This window comes from Castor canadensis, chromosome 8 (assembly GCF_047511655.1).
Source record: "Castor canadensis chromosome 8, mCasCan1.hap1v2, whole genome shotgun sequence".
NCBI lineage: Eukaryota > Metazoa > Chordata > Mammalia > Rodentia > Castoridae > Castor > Castor canadensis.
The window spans coordinates 35,703,394-35,720,285 of NC_133393.1; the positions used below are offsets into that span (position 1 = coordinate 35,703,394).

General features: G+C 41.5%; 1 protein-coding gene across 6 annotated transcripts in view; it reads left to right on the top strand.

Annotated features, from left to right (window-relative positions):
- Mboat1 (membrane bound glycerophospholipid O-acyltransferase 1) overlaps positions 1 to 16,892 on the top strand; it is a 97,236-nt gene that overhangs the window by 18,018 nt on the left and 62,326 nt on the right. Inside the window, exon 1 of one of the 6 annotated variants that reach the window (XM_074082806.1) lies at positions 7,615 to 8,356. The exons of the other annotated variants lie outside the window; for them this stretch is intronic. The gene's annotated coding sequence lies outside the window, so the exon portion shown is untranslated. Of the gene's footprint in view, positions 1 to 7,614; positions 8,357 to 16,892 lie in introns of those variants that run through there. 6 annotated transcript variants of the gene reach the window in all.

Below are 16,892 nucleotides of genomic sequence, written 5' to 3' on the forward strand. Positions count from 1 at the left end.
GATGAGCATTTTAAATCTTCAATCTCCTCATCAAGTAATTTTCATGAATGAATAGTTAATAAGAGAAATATTTCTCTTCCATAACATCAAATAACAGACTCACACAGTAAAAGTCTCCATGCTTCCCGCTAAGATCACTAAGATACTCCCTTGTGACCTTTTTTTTGTTTTTAAATTACCAAAGGCTTATTTAATAAAGCAGGGAGAAATGGAAAGGGAGAAAGGAGCGCCCCCTGACCCACAGAGGGTGGGAGCAGAGAGGCTCCCCTCATTCTGTTTTGACCTTGGAAATGCTGTTCTGCCATGTGGAAATGTGGAATGCTGCCTCTCAGCTCTCCATTCAGTCTCTCCCTATTATAGACCCATTCTCCATGCATACTGTTTAAGCTACAAGAATCCATGTAAAATCTGCTCATGAGGATTGTAAGGATCCAGTTTGACATGGCCGTGGCCATCTTGGTTGTAACTGCTCTTTAGTCTGCCGGATGACTCTGGAGCACATCAAACACCCTAGGACAAACAAAACTATTAAGCTAGTCAGCCAAGTGTTCATGCCAGACTGTTTCTTAACTGAGTTTTTGAGAGAGGTCAGGAACATTTGAGATGGCCTTGGCTTCCCTTTGTCTAGCTTAGCATGTAAACCCCTTTCTTCTGCATTGGGATGCAAGGATCCACCTGTTTGCTACTGCCCGAGATGCACTTCCATCTGTCAGTCTCTAATAAATGGCACCTTGAGCCATCTTGGATCTGTCTGCCTCTTTCTTTGGTCTCATGCTATCTTCTGCCTTTGGTGACTGGTTCTCATACCAGGACTAGGTTTTTCTGAAACAAGGTGGGTATCAGCTGAATATAAGTAGACTAGACTTCAGACTCAGGCTATGTAATTGGCATTTGGGGGTTTCCCCTTGAGATCTGTCCTGTGAACGTACCCTGCTCTATGGCAGTGGGTATAATTAAAATAGGACTGTGAGGACTGGGTTCTAGGCTCAGAGTCAGTATTTATTGGACATGTGACCTTGGACAAGCTATTTGAACTATCTGAGCCTGATTCCTTATCTGTAAAATGAGCTGATAATACCTACCTAAAGGGGCTATTGTGAATGTCAAATGATGTGGGTGATTCATGGGGAAGGTTCTAGTTAACTGTTTAGGCCACATTTAGATGTTTGCTATTATTTCTCCTTTTATCAGCCCACTACATTTTTGAAGCTAACAGAGAAAAGGCTTTATTGTTATAGCACTAAACTTAAGAAATACAGATTTCCTATCTTTCAGGACTTTATATTTTTTTGGGGGGGATGCTGGAGATTGAACCCATGGCCTTGAGCATGCTAGGCAAGCACTCTACCATTGAGGCATACTCTCAGCTCTGAGAGTTTATTTTTTAATGGTCTGAATTGGACAGTGGTCTTACTCCATTGAACCATCTTGGATTTTAGGGCTCCCTTAGCCAATGGATAGGATGCCTGGGCAGGGAGATGGGTGGGAGCAGAAGTATGGTTTTTGATTATCATCTAGAAGAGAAAGTAGGCTCAGCTGGGGCGGGGAAGGCAATAATGACTGGAGAAGAAGATTTAAGGTTCTTTGAGGCAGAAAAGACAAGGCAGAAGAAAGCCATAAGTAAAGATATAGACAGATTGAGAGAAAAAAATTTTTGTGTGTGATTTGAGATGGGAGAGTGGAAGTCTAATCTGAAATGCACTAAGCATAATGTACCCAGGAAGTGGGAAAGAACTTGAAATGACTGTTTTTATCAGGCAAAGATTACTTCTTATCACTGAAATGCGGGGGCTGTTAGTTTGGGTGTGTTCATAGCCACTAGAGTGACTTGGCCTGTGAAAATTGTGGGAAGATTAGTTGTCTTCTAAAACAGACCCTGAGTCACCATTTTTACTTATTTCCCAACCAGTTGGATATATAAAAGACATAATTGGTATGTGTTTCAATGAAAAGAAAAATACAGCTTAATTCCTAAAAAAAAGGGCTCACTTTAAGTGTCCTTACTCCACCATATAGGACTATTTCTACCTTCAACATCTCACCATATTACTAATATAGCTATAAATATGACTTGCAAATTGATAAGACCATATCATGCTAACTACTCTTCATGGATTATTTCATCTCAGCCACATAGTAGCTCTGTGGAGTAGGACATAATGTTCCTTTGCCAAAAGCCCTGGAGGAACAGTGGGATTCTTGGGTGGTCAGCAGCAGCCAGGATTTGGATCCAGGCAAGGTGGGTTCCAACCCCGAACCCTTAGCCACTCTTGTGTTTTATGCCTCAGGGTAGTGAGAGCCTCAAAGCAGGGAGGACTCAGAGAGTATCTTGGTAAATGTGGCAATAAGTCACGTAAAGGCAGTTTTGCAGCTACCCTCTTTAGCTTGTCCATTGTGGTGAAATGACCCTGGGGAGCTGTTCTGTTCTCTTGTCTACAGCAGGTGCTATTGCAGCAAGCCAGGTGGCAACAGTAGTCCTCTCTGTGCAGGTCAAGTGTCAGCTATTAAGAGGCACATTGGCAAACTGAGGTGTAGTTGAAGGAAGATAAGCAGGAAAGTGTGGGGCCTTGAACTTATTTCATTTGAAGAGATATTTAATTTTAAAAAGAAGCTGGGCATAGTAGCTCATACCTGTAATCTCAGCTCTTTGGGAGATGGAGATATGAGGATCATGATTTGAAGGCAGTCCAGGCAAAAAGTTAGTGAGATCTTATCTCCAAGAACAAGCCGGGCCTGGTAGTAAATGTCTATAATTTCACCTATGTGCAAGATCTTATCTGAAAAGCAAACTAAAGCAAAAAGGGCTGGAGGTATGGCTCAAGTGGTAGAGCACCTGCCTAGCAAGTGCAAGGCCCTGTGGAAGAGGGGAAGGAAGAGGTGGAGGAGGGGAGGAGGAGAAAATCACTGGCTGGGTGCAGTGGTGTGTGCCTGTAAACCCAGCTATTGGGAGGCTGAGGCAGGAGGATTTCGAATTCCAGACCAACCTGGGCGACATAGTGAGAACTTGTTTCACACACCAAAAAGCAGCAGTGCTGAGGCTTAGGTATAATACGATTGCAGTTGAAGACAAAAATTATGCGAGCCCTCAGTAGAATTTAGCCCCAGGGTTGGAAGCCTTAGCCAGGTAGAGGGAGGCAGGTTTCACCCCATCATAGAGTGAGAGTTGTGACAGCTGTTAGAGTTGATGAGCCCCACATCCCTGGTGATGTCTAGCTGAGGTCATATGGTGATGACTGCCATTTCAGGAACTGCCTGCCACCTTCCATCCTGATGTCTCCGCATGCCTGAGTTCTCCTTGCCCAGCTGCTGGTCCATAGTGATTCTTGTTTTCACACCGGTGTGCAGTAGGTGTTTAATGATAGAAAGATTCCCAAATGTTAAGAATAAAGGACTATTTAGATAAAACCATGGTGTATTCTAGCTATTGACTCACAAGTTAGAGAACATGAGGTCAGATTGTGTGATGGTCTTTTTATCATCACACGAGGTGAAAAGAGCAAAGTGGTACAGGTGTGTGTATTATGAGCCCATGCCACATTTAAATTAAAAAGTAAAAATGTCTATGTATCTGTCAAGTTCTAGAATGATAGTCTCTAAGTTGTAGACAGAAGTCACAGTGACTTTGACCTTCTTGATCACTTAGATTACAGGGGAAAGTGAAGGAAACTTTAAAACCTTTACATCTATATTGTTCTAAATAAGCACAGTATTTTCCTATTTAAAAGCTCAAGGAAAAGCTTTCATAAAAGCCAGATATGACATCAACTGAGATACGCATCAACAGACGAATGGATGCTGTACACGTATGGAATGCATGCACCCATGAAATCTACTTGTATTATTAATGTATGATAAAGAAAGTGTGGTAATGATGCACAAAGGCATTCAGACTTAGAAAGAAGAAAGTCCTGACATTTAGGACAATGTGGATGAACTTGTGGGACATCGTGCCGAGTGCAGTGACCGCAGTAAACCAGGTGCACAAAGACATGATCTTGTGCATATGTGGGACATTAAAATTTGGACTCATGGAAATAGAGGATAGAATGGCAGATCCCAGAGGCTGGAGGAGGGAAAGTGGTTGCAGAGAGACTGATCAAAGTATACAAAGTTTCAGCTTGATAGAAAAAGTTCTAGAGCGCTCTTATGCAGCATGATGGTCACAGTTAATAACGAAATTATATTCTTGAAAATTGCTAAAACAGTACATTTTAAGTATTCTTAGCTTACACTCAAAAAAAGTATGTGAAAATAATATGTTAATTACCTCAATTTAGCTATTCTGCAATTTATGTAGTTCAAAACAGCTTATACTACCTGACGTATATAATAAAGGATTATGCCAATTAGGAAATTTAAAATAAATGCAAATAAAAGTATCTTGGCTTTGAGCTAATAGGACTGTAGAATTTGTATTAATTTTACTGAATGTGGGGAGAAAGCTCATTGGGTATCAACTGGAAAAAAAAAAGAGCTTTAGGACTCAAAGGAATGAAGCAATGGTGCAATTATCAGATAGTGTGGTAGTTATTATGGGATAATCCAGTAATAAATTCAACAGGGTTATTGGGGGTTTGGATGTAAAAAGAGAAAAAGATAGAGTTGGTACACTTGGAGTCCAGAGTATCTTGGATAATGGGAATACTTTGGAAAGGAGTGGGGAGCTGAAAAAGATGTTGATTGAGGAGGTGAAATAATGACTTCTGTTTGAGCCTTGTCAAGATGGGAGTAGCATATGATAAGAGAAATGCCCTCCAGGTAGTCTGAGCCATGAGCTCCTTGGCATCCAGGGCAGATGGGACCAGGAAAAGAGGGAGAGCAAGACCACAGCAGAGACTGCCCTAGGGAAGGGTGTCAGTGAGGGCGAGTGGAATGAAGAAGCCCCAAGAGAGGCCGCATTATAGACGCCATTTAGCAAGGATGTGGGTGAGGTGGGAAGGGTGTTACAGGCCTTTGGGGGAAGAGGAGGGTTGTCTTTTGAAGTGAAGAAGGCAGGTTTAGAAAATTGATGAGGTGGGCAAAACCGTAGGGTGTTTGGAAGAGAATGAGGTGGGAGAAAATGGACACGTGTAGACTGCTGTTGAGAAAAATCTGATGGCCTTGAAGAAGAGAGATGGAAACAGTGGCAGGAAGGACCAAGGAGAGTTTTGTTTCTGTTTTTAAAGATAGAAGGGAAGTGGCCATAGTTGAAGACAGAAATGAAAGCATGTCCTCATGAAGAAGCTGTTGAAGACAGACGTGAAGTTAATGGGAGAGATGGTGTGAACTAGACCTTGGACAGCTAAGGGCACTGGGGAAATTTCCCTTCCACCTGAAGGTTGAAGGTTAACTGGAATCCTTTCCCTGAGATGAGAAGAGCTGGGAATACTTCTGTCCATCAGCCTTGGCTTTGGTTTTTTATTCAACTGAAGAATGTCTGGGTGAAAATTAACATTTCTTCATTTATTCTTCAAAAATTGCAAGTACATGGAAGTGATCAAATGGTGGCCTGGGTCCTAGAGTGTCCTTAGGACAAAAATTCTCCCTGGTAGACTCAAAGACTGATCACCACTAGAGTCACTCAGGTGCCTTATAAACATGGGGATCACTGGGTCCTGTTCCTAGTCTGTCCTTCCCTTTCTTCCTTCCTCCCTCCCTTCCTTCCTTCCTTTGTATTGGGGTTTGAACTCAGGGCTTTATGCTTGCTAGGCAGGTACTCTACCACTTGAGCCATGTGCCCCCCTCCCCCCAGCCCTTTTATTTTTTTATTTTATCATTTTTACATTTACTCACATGTGTATACATTGCTTCTGGGCAGAACCTGTTTCACCCTCTTCTCCAATTTTGTTGAAAGTAAAATGTAAGAGATAATAAGAACGACATCATTCTTGCTAGTTTGGGATAAAGATAGCCATACAGAGAGATTCCTAGCATTGCTTCATGCACTTGTGTATTGCAATCTACATTGATTCATCTCTACCAGACCTCTTCACTCCTTCCTGATTCCCTTCCCATTGTGGCCTTGGCCAGTTTAAGACTTCTTTATTCACTCCTCTACAGTGAGCACATCAACCACATTCAAGTTTCAGGTTTCCTTCCCTTTCCCTATTTCTCCTGTGTGCCTTCTCCCCTTAGTGTGTGCTCCATGTACCATAATATTACTGTATTTGTTTTAGGTCTATAATCCACATATGAAGGAGAACATACAATTTTTGGCCTTCTGAGCCTGGCTAACTTCGCTTAAGATGATGTTCTCCAGTTCCATCCATTTACTTGCAAATGACAAAATTTCATTCTTCTTTGTGGCTGAGTAAAATTCCATTGTGTATAAATACCACATTTTCTTAATCCATTCATCGGAAGTGGGACATATTTACTGTTTCCATAGCTTGGCTATTGTGAATAGTGCTGCAATAAACATGGGTGTTTGGAGTAACCTGAGTCGCATTCCTTCGGGTGTATCCCTAGGAGTAGGATTGCTGGATCATATGGCAGATCTGTGTTTGGTTATTTAAGAAGCCACCATATTGTTTTCCAAAGTGGTTGTACTAGCCTACATCCCCACCAGCAGTGTATGATGGTTTTTTCTGCCCCCCTCCCCCAATTCTCGCCAACATTTGCTGTTGGTGTTCTTGATGATAGCTATTCTATCAGGAGTGAGGTGGAATCTTAGTGTGGTTTTACATTTCCTTTATGGCTAGGGATGGTGAGAATTTTTTTCATGTGTTCCCCCAGCCCTTTTTTGCTTTAGATATTTTTCAGGTCAGCCTCCAGCCACAATTTTCCTACTTTCATCTCCCATGTAGCTAGGATTACAGGCATGTACCACCATACCCAACTTGTCTTTGAGACAGGTCTTGCTAACTTTTTGCCCTAGTTGGTCTCAAACAGTAGTCCTCCTATCTCCAGTTCCTGACTGCTGTCTGAGATCCCTGGTTTTTCTGAGTCAGAATTCTAATGAATTTAAAGAATTAATTTTCCTTTCAAAAATTGCCTAGGAAATGCCGGAGGCCTTTAAGAGGAAGTCTGATGTTCCACAATACAAATATTCTATGTATCATGTTAAGGTTGAGTCCTGTATTTAGTCCTGTAGGGATTTGTTTTAAATTTTTCTCACTTGGGAATTTCATGTCTCTCATGGCAATCAGGCAACTTGCTATTTCCAAGGCTGAGCCAGCCTCTGTCAGTGTGGGTGTTTTGTTATTTACTGCTGCTCTTAGCCTCCCATTTCTTGTTGAGACCAAGAAGCTGAGGCATCTCTCTGTACCCTTAATCCTTCTTTCTAGGTGCTTTTCCAGTTCACAGAGTTATTCTTACCCCCACATGTTGCAATTTTACTTTTAATCTTAGGAAGAAAACATTCACTCCATTAAGTTCCCTCCTTTCTTGACCTGACCAATGGACATCATTCCTTTTCTACTAACTCTTTCATATTAATTAGTCTAGGAACTTAAAGCTTAATGACGTGACTTTTCCTCCTTCTTCATTGAAAGTAGAGATAGCTGAATCTCTTCTTATTTTGTAAATTGTCCTATATTTATAAAATAGGAATTTGAAACTACCTTCAGAAGGGAAGTGGAAAAGAGGAAGTGAATTCTTTGAAAGTACAGCAAAGACACACCTTGATGAACACTTCCCATAAGTGCACGTGGAGGAGCTACCTGTGTTGTAGGTATCTGATTAGTGAAGCTTTAGAATTATCCTAATAATCTTTTTCTCGTCCTCATTTTGTAGATGAGCAAATATAGGCTTATTAAGACAGGAACCCTTCTCCAAGGACACCCAGCTAGTTAGTGGCAGTACTGTTTGACACCAAAGTCCATGTTCTTTCATGGCCTGCTTACAACTCTTCAGAATCAGTAAGATGTGGCCATATTAAGAAGGCTGGGACATCTGAATTAGGTTCATGCAAATGGAGTTGTTGTTCGGTGTTTAAACATTCCAGGCAGTTTAGTAATTCTCTCTTACATCCTTGGGAGGATTTTATATTAATATCAGAATGAGCAAGTTGTAGGAGTCCAAGATGTTTTAGAGGAATAAGCATACAAGTTTATTTTTATCCCAAAGATGTTTAAGTTTGCAATAAATGTTTCCAACCAACTTGGTAAATAGTTTTATAGCTGCATATACAGGTTGCAGATTTTTTCTAAAGCTGAACAGGTTAAGATGCCAGTGACTTACGCATTGCTCTCTGTATGTCAGAGCATGGAACTATTAAATTAACCAGATCTCATCACTGGAGTTGCCCACAGGCACTGTGGTTCCTCTGAATTTCTGGTTTGTTTATTTCTTTTTTAGGAGCAGATGATTTCTTTCTTATGTGGTTCTCTTAAGTTCCAGAGCCAGACACAGTTTTTACCCCTTCATATTGTCCAAGGTGAGTCCTAGAGAGAATGTTCCTACTTGTGTTCCTGCTTCTTCAAAGGTTCCCCAGAGGCTGTGCCACAAAGTGATGTCATTTCAGGATGGCCTCCCTGTGGACCCTCCAGTCTCAGAGATCAGCAGCCAGCCACGGACGCTCTTGCCTGGTGCACTTATGTTTCAAGGCAGCAACTTTTTCCCTGTTCCACACAGGACCCACTTAGCTTCTCTCTTTTGGCTCTCACACCCTCATTGTGTGCTGCAGGATGCATGGGGAAACTGAGCACATAGGTCTTACCTGCTCGGACCTGCAGAGTAGAGAGGGAGGGGATCCTGGTCTTGGGTATTCCAGACACATCCTTGATGATGGAGTTTTTAGCACCTGAAACTATAGCCTTTCCTTGTCTTCATGCATTGGGTACAGGCAAGATTGTGCTGCCAGCCACACTGATCCTGTTTGCTTCTTCCCAGTTACTTATTGAAGTGAGACCCTGAGTCAGATAGAATTGGTATTAATTACCTGTGAGGTCTTGGGCAAGTTACTAACCCTTCCTAAATTTTAATCTTTTCATCTGTTTAGTGGAGATAATATCTGCCTCATAGGTTTGCTAACAGATTGGAATGAAAAAATAAGGAAAGTGCTTGGATCCTAAAGAATAAAATTAGGCCAGGTGTGGTGGTTCATGCCTGCAATCCCAGCACTTGGGAATCTAAGGTAAGAGGATCACAGGTTGGAGGCAAGCCTGGGCTATATAGCAATTCCAGGCCAGCCTGGGCTCTATAGCAAGCAGGTGTCTAAAAAAATAAATAAATAAAAAATAAAATTAATTTTGATTGCCCCACATTAGGCATTGTCCTAGGTACTAGACTTCTTATATTAGTGAGGGTTCTCCAGAGTAACAAAACTAACCGGATGTGCGTGAATGTCCATATATCTGATGGCGATGTATATAGTGATGTAGTATGTTTGTATGTACTCAGATTGACTTGTTAGTAAGATTTAACTCACATAGTGTGGAGTCTTGGCAAGTCCAAAATCTACAGGTAGGGTGGCAGACTGGAAACCCGGGGAAGAGTTGAGTTCAAGTTTAGAGGCAGACTGCTGACAGAATTCCCTCTTCTTCTGGACAGGTCAGTCTTTTCTGTTAAGGCCTTCTGATTGGATGAGGCTTGCCCATGTTATGAGAGTAATCTGCTTTGCTGGGAATCTATTGATTTAAATGTTAATCTCATCTAAAAAAATACCTTCACAGAAACATCTAAAATAATGCTTGAGTAATACTTGGGTACTTTGATCTAGCCAAGTGGACATATAAAATTAACCATTACATTACAAAGTTGAATAAAACTTGCTCTCTGCCTACAGAGAACTCAAAACTAGATAACATATAAACACACATGCAAAATAATTGAATTACAATGTATAAATGCATACAGGTAGTATAGAGGTAGCATGAGGCAGACAGTTAGCTCAGCATATGTGTGTGCCCACAGGTGGAGGCAAGGGTGAAGGAATGAGGGGAAGGCTTTCAGGAAGAGGAGGGAGTGGGAGCTAGAGGTTGGACGATGGCAAAGCTCCTGTCTGTAAGGAATGGGGGGGAACCTGAAGGGCTTTCAGCTTAGGAGAGATAAGGCTGGGTTTGTGTGCTCCGTAGTTCATTTGGTGGAAGATGGTTTGAGAAGGTACAGACCAACTGGTCCCTACAAAATTTGGAGACTGATAGAAATCTTTATCATTTGATTCTTCCAGGGAGGGAGGCCTAACCCCCAACCATGGCTTAGTGACTAGGGTGGATGCTCTACAAAGGTCATTGCTTGTCCCTTTGCCTACCTGTCTCCCAATGTAGCTGTCCAATGTGGTCTACAATGGATTATCACCAGTTCTTCTCTGTCCACTGATTATGACATGACATTACCTTAGACAGTGTCCTGTCCTCCTGTCTCTTCCCATGAACCCATCTGCGTGGGAACCAGGGATGCAATGATCTTTGGTGCAAGCTTTGCTGGCCAGGCTGGAATAACATATCAGTACCAGCACCTGGACGATCCTCCTACATGTTCCCATCATGGGTTGGCCTGATGTGGGACCCGTGCTCTTCCTGCCCATCTTGCAGTGAGGTACTTGCCACAGACCCAAGGTGCCCTAAAATATTATTTTATTTTAATGAATGATATACAAACAATATTCGGAGCTGGGTGGTGAGCCTTTTGGGCAGGGGTGTTGTCAACAGTAATACTTAGGTAGTCATAACTATTCAGGGTCTTGTTCTTAGCTTTGCTAATTTGTCTGATTGGTTTTGGTGGGATTAAACCTGCCAGGGTTCAAGAATGGATGCCAGCCAAACAGAATGCCTTGTCATTCATTTTGTATGACTAACACAGCTGAGGAGCAGGATGAAAATGTGAAGTGATAGTGGATAACCATTGCATTTATATCCCATCTAGGAGAGTTTCTCAGAAAATTCCAGGTAGAATTGGGAGCAAATGAAGTTAGCTGGGTGGGTGTCATAGTGATTGAGCCATTCTGGTCAGGTAGAGCCAAGTGCATTTTATAGCTATTCCTGGATCAGCTGGTTGTGCACCTGTTCAACTATAACTTGCTGGGGGCATCTTCACATAGTCTTAGTCAACTTCTTTAAAGTAGAATCCTTGTAGACCTTTCCTTTCTGTGAACACATTGTCTTTTCCAGGTAGATCATCTCATGGATTAGGTTACATTCAGTTACATTCTAGCCTTGAGTACAGGGAGAGAGTAACAAAGGGAAGCAGAGGACAGAGGTTCTTCTTGGCCACAGCCTTGCCTCTCATGGAGGAGAGAAAGTAGGGCTAGACGAGTTCCTTATCTAAAGAGCACTACATATTCTCTTGTTCTTTTTATAAATGCAATGCCAATCCTTCCCATTGTGTTTTCTGTACCAACGGAAAATTCTCTCTCATTTTTTCTAGTTATAATAATTGTTGGGGTTGGAAGTTTCCAGCCCCCTCTTCCATGGTTTGCGTATCAGTGGAGAAGCACACACGGGGCTCAGCTAGGATTCCATATATCATCTTTGAGATGGAGAAGGCTAACATGGACCTGGAGCTGAAGTAGGGGTTCCTGCAACCTGGGCAGTGCTGTGGGGTACTTGACTCTTGGTGGGGAGGAGGGCAAAAGGAGGAGAGACATGGCACCTGTGGGCAGGGAGCAGGAGAGAGGGTCAGAGAGTTGATTTTTACCACATTCTCCTCTCACAGAAGGTCTTCCCTCCATCAGTCGTTCCCTCCCTTGGACAAGATGACCGAGGGGTAGGAGAGAATGGAGGGAAGGTTACTTCCCAGTTTTCTAAAAGGGAGGTCTTTGTTTACATATGGACTCGGGAGGAAAGACTAACAGCCTTTTGGAATACAGCTGTGCTCTGAATGCTTATTTCTCTCCAGAATTGCTATGTAGAAACCTTATCCCCAATGCAATTGTATTGAGAGCCTTTGGGAAGTGATTGGGTCATGAGAATTTGCTCTCATGAAGTGAACTCATGTCCTCATAAAATAGGAGGCCAAAGGAGCTCCTTCTGATATGTGAGAAGACAACAGAGAAGGCAACATCTGTGAGGAATGACCTTGACATTCCCAGCCTCCTGAACTGTGGGCAATACATTTCTGTTGTTTATAAATTACGTAGTCTAAGGTGTTCTGTTATAGTAGCACAAATAGACTAAGATAGATATCAAATACTTGCATGCATTACTCAAATTCTCCTAACAACTTTGAAAATATTTATACTTCTGTTTCATGACTAAAGCATTTGAGCAATTTGTCAGAGTTACCCAGCCATCTATATAGGTGAACAAGCACTCAAATCCAAATCCTCTGACTCCTAAGCTTAGGTATCCTGTCATATCATGCTTCCTATGAGAATTGTGTCTGCTGCTATCCCTTCTTAAATTCACTCCAGATGTAAAATAATCTTGCAGCAATCTGAAGCACTGAACCATACATACACATCCTATGTCTTTTCCTAGTCTCCACTTCAAGTGATCTCTCCTTTATAATCGTACCCTTGCACAGATGTTAGCTCTCCCCTCCAACACCATAGGGTTTCTGTCTCACACAGCAGGCACTGAGGGTGCCTTACACTCGAGTGGGAGCTATGCTTTCCCTAGAAGGTGGTACCCAGGTTCCTGCCATTTTTATAAGAGTAGTACTGTGCAGCCTGTGCCTGAACTCAGAGACAGAATCTCTGGGAATATTGATTTAATTGAATAAATCTGTGACTACTTTGCTCTACTTCCAAGTTTAAGAAAGAAGAAAACAGATGAGAGAAAAAGCTAGCAGGAGAAAACAGAATAGATTGGAGGCAGGAGGAAGAAGAAGGCAGAGGGGAGCTGGTAATAGTGGGAGGAAGAAAAGAAAGAGAAGAAAAGAAGGGTTTCTCAATAGGCTGGTGACCTGGGCTAGGATGTGGCACTTCCTCCTCTATCTGAAATGATCTTGTGCCTTTTGGATGGTGGACTCTGGCCACCCAGCGATGGCCTAGGCTTCCTTGTCTTGTGGTGGTACTTGAGAAGAGGGTACCACATAGCAGTGGCCAGGATGGCCTCTATTGGAGCTGGATTATCTTTCATCTCCCTCCCCACTATAGATACCAACCCACCAAATGTCCTCAACAAGCAAGTCCTTTGGCTGCTGAGAAGTAGGCAAGATGACATCATCCTGGTTCTATTTTAACCTGCCATTAGCACTGCTTGAAACCGTTTGGTTCAATGTAATCATTTGCTAGTATCTCTGTTTTAATTATATATCTCATTAAACTCAGTTTGGGCTACATCAAACTGTTTTCTGGTCATTTTGCTTTCTTTAAGTCTTAAATTTTAAGTCCTAATTAAAACGCTTTCCAAGTTGCCCTAAAATATGCCATTTTTAAATGAAAGTTTTAATTAGCTTCATTTGCCCATGGATAAATTATGCTTCTGAGTTAAAAAAAAAAAGAAAACTAACAAGTAGTTGGTATTTAAATGGTAGAAGGGGGGTTGGTATCATATTTAGAGGTCAGAAATTCCATTTCGAAGTCTAGCACTCTCAATGATGTTAAACAGCTCAGAGTGGAGTTTTGTTGGCAAGTTCATAAGTGTGACAGGTCTTGAGTTTACTTAGCAGAAAATTGGAGCAGATGATTCTGGAAGGGTCAGAGAGTGGGATGTGAGTGGTCCAGAGACCTGGTATTTATTGGAGCAAGAAAGGGGTTAGCAAGCTGCCTGTACGGTCTGGTAGTCCACGATAAGAGGGCCCTCAGGAGATGGAAGAGGTGAGCTCAGGTGGGAAGTTGGCAAGGCTGTGAGTCAGGAGAAGTGAGGAGTGTATGCCGATGGCAAGTATTGAGGGCAAGGGTGAGTGGGATGGTGGTAAAAAGGAATGCATGTGAAACTGGAGTAAGCTGGAGGAGCTAAGGGACTCTGATATGTTTTGAAGCTACCAGTTATGAGTACCACTGACTGATACCTTTTAGGGTCATTTCATAACTCCTGCATTCTCTTCTGGATTTTCTTTAGCTCCCTTCTTTATGCCTTCATTCATTCATTCTTCAGTGATTAACACTTATTATGCACCAGGCACCGCAGCAGGTTCAAAGGATCTAAAGAGTAACCAGCTGCTAGGTTTGTAGGTATGAGCTCCTTCCATTCTGTTGGGAAAGTACCTCAACTTTATCTAGAGTTACTATTGTCTACATGGAGTTGTCCACCCCAAGATCTCATCTGAGCTTTAGATCTGTCTTGTGAAGAGTTGACAGTGACCATATTCCCTTCTGTCATTCTCAGTTTTTATTTATTTCCCTTCCCCAATGTTTTTGTCTTGCTCTTTTCTCCATTTTAAATTTGGTATTCCTAAATATTTACCTGCACTCCCTCACTCTGCATGTAGTATTCAGATTTAAAAAGTTGTCTGACTTCTGGCCTACCTCTTCTTAAGTCAAACAAAATTCTAATTCTCTTTTGTGTCCTCCTATTCACAAAACAGCCAAGTGTATTTTGACTTTGTTTCAGGTATTTTTCCAAAATGAGTCATTAATCATTTCTAATGAAATATTTCTGCTAAGTTGTGGTCTCTTTAAAAAACCTATTTTTATCTCTGTGATTATTTTATGGAATTTTGAGATAGACTTTCAGAAGTTTTTTCTTTTATGGAAGCAGAGGTCTAGAAAATTCTAGTTTCTATTATTCAGAGTTCTCAATTTTTCAATTTTGTGTGATGTGAATTAGAACTCACCTTTTCTTAATGCTCACATGTTTCTGCTCCCTTTTCCCCCCTCATGTTTTTGTATATCCTATTATGTTAAAACATACATTTCTAAGTGTAGTTTATTTATTATTAAATATACTGTTTATAGTAAATATGCTAATTCTTATGTACAGTAATGATCTATAAAATTGACATTATGTATGCATATGTGTATTTTACATTTTTGTGTTTGTATAACTCTTCATTATAGTTCTCTTTGGAATTTTCTTTTCTTAATATTTGGGGTCTTTGCCAATGACAAATTTGGAAAGGCACAAAGGCTCACTTCACATTCTGATTGGTTTTAAGAACTAGAGTTGAAGAAGAGTTGAGGGCCCTCTTTTGGTTTGGCAGGCACAGTAAGAAAATTTCGCCTCCCTAGGAATCAGTTTTTATAGCAATTTATATCACAACATACACAAAATCTACACTTTTATTTTCTTTCTTTAAGGCTATAAAAGGATTTTTCTGCTGTTAGTGATACTGCTTGGGATGGATTAATGGGATTAATATAGTGCTTCCCATTTAAGTTGGGAGTGAAGATTTGATTTGAAAGACATCATCAAATTTGGTTTGTATTAATAACATCTGAATAGCTATGTATGAAATAGCCTTGATAATCAAAAGGTGACACCAGTACTTCAAAGAGGAACACTTTTGATGAAGTTGCTCATGTCTCCAAAACATTCTGTGTTTACACATCAGCCTTTTGGTAAAGGTTTTCTGAATGCACAGTAGAGGCTGGAACAAGCCTGTTTCTGCCCTTACAGAATTAAGAGAACGCAGTTTTAAGAGCACTTGTTAACTATTCTCTGCTCTGCCTTTCCTTTAGTTTTTAAAATTAACTACTTTTTAAACTAAACTACTTTAAAAATCTTCCTGTAATATACCGACCACTTCTTTTCCTTCTGAGTACCCCTTTCATTCATTCATTCATTAGTAGATCAAGACTCCAGTGTGTGCCAGGCACTATGGGTATATTGGTGAAAAGGTTGGACATCGCTCTGCCTTCTTGATGATATTTGCCCAGATAAAGAGCTCATTTCAGAGAAGTCTGAGAAGAGCTGTGACTGCAGAAGTTGAGGGTGTTTCCACATCCTAGCAACAGGTCACTTGGCCTGGACTTGGGCAGAAAGGAGGGCTTTTTGAAGGAGGTGACTCTGAGCTGAGATCAGAAGAACTAAGGAGGAGGGTGGGAGGTTTGGACAAAGCCTGAAACAGAGAGGTTAGGTAGCTGGCTGCCAGAATTATGCAGGTGAAATGAACGGTGGCCTGGATTAAGGTCAATGCAGGGAGGTAAGTGGGTGGACTGAAGATGGGCCTAGAAGGTAGGATAGATTGTGTGAAGAGATTGTTTCTACCTAGGGGGGTGTAACAGAAGGTGATATGATTATCTGTTTTCTGATGTCAACAAGTGGGTGACTGAATGGCCCCTCACTTAGAAAACCTAGTAGGAAGAACAGTGAAAAGAAGATAATGAGCTGTTATGGGCGGAGTGAAATTTAGGTGTGTGTGGTTTATCCAAGTGAAAATTATAGTAGACAGTAGGGTAGTATGCCTGGGAATTCAGGAGAGATATCTGGGTGAGGATTTTGAAGTCATAGCTGTTCTTTGGAGGCATAGGAGTGAGAGAGATTACCTCTCACGTATATGGCAGGAGAAGAGTGTGTGGCCTGGCATGGCCCCTGGAGGGTAAAATTATTGCAGGTGTGGGCAGCAGGGAGCAGCCCTCACAGGAGAGGGATAAGCAGTGACCAGAAAAGTAAGAGAAGACAGCCAAGAGAACATGGCGCCAGAGCCAAGAAGGAAGAGCAGAGTCATATGCAGTGTCAAGTGCAGCCAAGAGGTCATGGCAGGTGGACTGGATATTGCTTACTGACTTCAGCCACTGAGCACAGAAGATAGCTGTGGTCTTGGCCAGAGTAGTGATAGTGTGTTAGGGATATGCCATAGTTCGTGGCAGAAAGAGGAGATTAATAATGGAGTGTGATTTTAGAGTTAAATTTTAAAAATGTATATTCCTCACTTTCTCCTGTGACTTTATAAAGAGAAGGTAAGGTAGGAGAATTAATATGCACTAAACAAAAACTTGCTTACTATTTTTAAAGCTTGCTTACTGGTTGGTAACTTGTTTCCTGTCTTTGAGTATAAAGAGGGTAAGCATCTTTTAAAATTGGAGTGTGCAGTTACTTTAGTTCTTGGTATGCACTAGAGTTTCCTTTTTATTATACACACTTTTTTTTTTTTTTGGAAAAGGTGATTGCATAATAAGAGCTCAAAATAGCTTAGATCCTAGGGAA